The sequence below is a fragment of the Marmota flaviventris genome, chromosome 8 (assembly GCF_047511675.1).
Source record: "Marmota flaviventris isolate mMarFla1 chromosome 8, mMarFla1.hap1, whole genome shotgun sequence".
Taxonomy (NCBI): Eukaryota; Metazoa; Chordata; class Mammalia; order Rodentia; family Sciuridae; genus Marmota; species Marmota flaviventris.
The window spans coordinates 124,445,913-124,450,324 of record NC_092505.1 but is presented as its reverse complement, the minus strand read 5'-3'; the positions used below and the strand labels follow the sequence as shown (position 1 = coordinate 124,450,324).

At 41.3% G+C, this 4,412-nt stretch overlaps 1 pseudogene; it reads left to right on the top strand.

The window, feature by feature from the left end:
• Positions 1–220: 220 nt before the first annotated feature.
• LOC114091176 (large ribosomal subunit protein uL13-like) lies at positions 221–830 on the top strand (annotated as a pseudogene).
• Positions 831–4,412: the final 3,582 nt, after the last annotated feature.

Genomic DNA, 4,412 nt, shown 5'->3' with positions numbered 1-4,412 from the left:
CAATAAAAATTAAAAAAAAAAAAAAAACAGCAAAGAGGGGGAAAAAATTAATGACATCAAAAGCAGAAATTATAAAGTAAAACTGGTTAATTGGACCCCTCTACAGCAAAGAACCCCGTGAACAAAATTAACAATTAACCAAACAAAAAAGGACAAACGTAACATACATGGCAAAGGATCAATATTTTCAATACACAAAGAACTCTTGAGGCTGCCAAAGATGGCAGAGGGGCAGGTTCTGGTGCTGGATGACCGAGTCCTTCTCCTGGGCCGCCGGGTGGCCATTGTGGTTAAACAGGTACTGCTGAACCGCCAGGTGGTGGTGGTGTGCCACGAGGGAATCAACATTTCTGGAAATTTCTACAGAAACAAGTTGAAGTACCTGCCCTTCCTCCTCAAACAAACGAAAACCAACCCATTCCAGGACCCAAGCCACTTCCGGGGGCCCCCAGTCTCACTTCCGGCCTCCCCCCTCACTTCCGGCGGACTGGGCGGGCCCGCTGCCTCGCTAGACAGACTGAGCCACTCCAGGCTGCTCTGGGCATTTTCGAGGTGTTTGATGAGATTCCATCTGCGTATGCCTATGAGCAGAAGGAGCGGATGGTGGTTCCGGCTGCCTCAAGGTTGTGCGTCTGAAGCCTACAGGAAAGTGTAGGCCTGTCTCCTGAGGTTGACAACCTCCCTGGAGAAGAAGAGGAAAGAGAAAGCCAAGATCCATTACGGGGGGAAAAAAAAAAAAAACAGCTTATGTGGCTGCGGGGGAAAAAAACATGGAGAATAAAATTAACAAGTTCAAAGAGGTTCTCAGGACCCATGGACTCCTGGTCTGAGCCCAATAAAGACTGTTGTTAAGCCTCATGTTTGGCCTGGCCTGCCCTTCCTCCATTTCCACCCTGAGATATGGGGGACATAGGACAGCTCTCCACGTGCATCAGCCTGGGACCTGGAAAGCTGAGGAAGAGAAGGGCCTAGCCTTAGTCTCTTGCTCCTGTTTCAGAAGGTCTTTCTGAAACAGGAGCAAAAGCAGGACGTACATTTCTGACGTCCTGCTCATTCATGAGTTTTAGAAAATTGATAGAACCACCAGTTACTTGCAGTATTCAAAAAAAAAAAAAAATGACCTGGAACACTAAGGGGTGGGGGAGGCTGGCCTGACTGCAGGAGTGTCCATCCTTTACTCTGTAGCTAACAAAATGGGAGAGCACCTGCTGAATGGGACAAGTTTTAGAGGTGCAAAAACTGGAAGATGTGATCAAGGGAGTGTACTATTGCCCTTGCTCCTTCCCTCTGTTTTGTGATCAAAAACAAATTATTTTTGAAGAAAAAAGAAAGAACTCTTAAAAGCAATAAGACAAACTAATAACAATGCAATCTCTAAAAGTCAAGAATTAAATAAGACATTCAGCAGAAACACCACAGAGAGGGACTATACCAATTGACATTAAAATGCAGCAATTTAACTGGGCATCCTTAGTGGGATAAGTTCTAAGGACGAGAAGAACTTCAAAGATTGTTAATAAATTTTAAGTTGTTTTCAGTATTCATATTGTTGGCAATAATGTTGTGATTTTGCTATTCTGCCTGTGTCTGTAATGTTTAGAGCCAGAACTTTTGGTGTGGAAGAAAAGAGATACAAATGTTAAATCAATGAGATAAAGTAAAAATCTTATAGTAATGAAATTAAACAGACACTGCAAATGCATACTGTATGAATTCATAATGTATTTTTCGTTCATGGTATTTCTTATCTCTCTGCACTAGAAGGACTTAGAAACAATGGTATGTCCAGTAGCAATGGGCACCCTTAGCACCTGGGTTGTGTCTATAATTTTCTTCTAAAAGAAACCAGGATCCCTTATATAAATCACTAATTTTACATCTGGGCAAGTGTATGAGAGGAACCTGGAAGATCCTCTCATACATTTCTAAGGTCAGAAAGATCTGGGAACCAACTTGAGAGGTGGTTCCCCAAGTTGGTTCCTGGATCCAACTCCCACTGGCCAAAGACAGGGTAATTTCATCATCAGCAAAGGTAACAGCAATAGTGGACTTAAACAAGTCAAATATATTTAAATATATGAGGTCATGCAGTACCTATACAGGAGTCTAGGAAACCAACTCATTATTCAAAAGGAAAAAGAATCAAGCCCTGAACTGCCTGTCCTATATGAACTGTAGCTTCTCAGAAAGCAAATGTCAAAAGAATTAGAAAACCACAAGTTTAGAGATACATAATCTACAGATGGATTTAAACAATTATCATCAATGTCAATCATCAATGTTATCATCAACAGCATAAGTGAACTCTTTTCTATGTCTCCTCATGAAAGGGTACACCAACCACCTGTGAAGAGTCTTGAAAAAAGCTGAATCTGATGAAATATTTAGATATAACAACAAATTTACAGATAGTTCAGGGGAAAGAGGAATACACTAAACCCCACCACAGTAATCAATCAGCAAAATTCAGATGAAGGGGAATTCTAAAAGACAAACAATCTGACTTCTTCAGCAACAAAAAATATAACACAAAGTGTATGTTAGTTGCAGAGCAGGCTGAACAAATGTTAGCTGCAGAGTGGGCTGAACGCTCAACCCTCATCCTCACCTGTCTGATTCCTTATCATCAACCCCACTCAACCCCACTCAAAGTAGAACACTCAACCCCACTCAACCCAACTCAAGTTTGAACACTAGACCCGCACCTGTCTGGTGCAACAGAAACCCACATCTGACCCCTACCCCATCTGCCTGAAGGCAGAAGATGACACCCTTAGCAACTACTGTGTGATCCAATGACTTTATGCCAACAAGGCAGCTTGCAGACCCAAAGACTTCATTCGATTTTGGCCATAAAAACCCTCTCCTGCCAGGTGCCCCACTCTCGCTCTCTCTTTCTTCTCTCACTTTCACTCTCTCTCTCTCCCTCTCTCTCTTTCCTTTCTCTCTCTCTGTCTTGTGCTTTGCTCTCCTCCCCTTTCCCCTCTCTCTCTCTCTCTCCCCACTCTCTCTCTTCCTCTCCCTCTCTCTCCCTCTATCTCTCTCTTCTCCTCCTTCCCTGTTAATCAGACACTGCCGCAATAAAGATCTCTTGGTCGCTCCGAGTGTCATGGTAACTTTCCTTTCAGCGTAAAGGAAGGAAAGGAGAGGTAGGAAGGGAAAGAGGAAAATGGGAAAGGAATACTTATTATGAAATGTATAGAAAAATAGAGAAATCAAGGATGCTGAATATTTGATGATATTTGTATTGATTTTTTGTTGTAGGGTCATGGTGTATAGTGTTTGTGTAAAGGGAGAATCTTTCATAGATAAATAAAGAAATGTTTATTGATATAAATGATATGATTATTTGGGAGGAAGTTGGTGAGAGACATACAGGAAACAAGACTCCCTACATTTGTTGACATTTGTTGAAGCTGAGTAATAGGGACAGCAAGGTCATTATATAATTCTATTTTTATATATACTTGATATTTTCCATAACAAAAAGATGAAGAAAACAGCAACAAAGAAAAGTCAACTACATAGGGGCTGGGGATGTGACTCAAGCAGTAGCGCACTCGCCTAGCGTGTGTGCGGCCCGGGTTCGATCCTCAGCACCACATACAAACAAAGATGTTGTGTCCGCCGAAAAACTAAAAATATATATATTAAAAAATTCTCTCTCTCTCTCCTCTCTCTCTCTCTCTCTCTCTCTCTCTCTCTCTCTCTCTCTCAAAAAAAAAGTTAACTACATCAACTAAAAAAGGTGGGGTTAGAAATATGATCGGGCAATTCATAAAAGAAAAAACAGAAATGATCGATGTGAAAAAGAATGAAAGAGAACCCCACTTTAGAATCTTTAAAAAAAAAGATTTTTTTAAAAAAACAAGACTTATTCTTTTCATGTATCACATTGTCAAACATAGTGGCAAGAGAAGGCAAAAATTATCTCCCTGAGGCAATGAGAACGTGAAACTGGCTTAAGTTTCCTGGAGAGTATTCAGTAGTGTGTAAGAAAGTACAAGGGAGCTGCAGGCCAGAGCTCCAGGGCTGTTTCCCAGTCAATTCCCAGTGGCACCACTCATGAGAGGCAGACCTCAAAGCAAGTTTCTTAACAGCTGTGGGTCCCCATTCCTATACAGTAAAATGCAAGTCAAGTGGCCCCACCTCAAAGGATTGCTGTGAGATTCAATCAGTTAATGTTCAGGAGGAATCTGGACCAGAGCCTGGCTTAGACTGCTGGCTCTTGTTGTGTTGGCCCAATGACCTGATTTCTAAGAAAACCTTATTCATGTGCACAAAGACGTATGTCCACATTTTTTTTAAATCACCTTATAATTTATAAATGACAACAGATGGAAATGACTGATTAATTAGAAATTTTGGTAATCTGCCTTAAATTAGCATGTGACTATTAAACATAATTATGC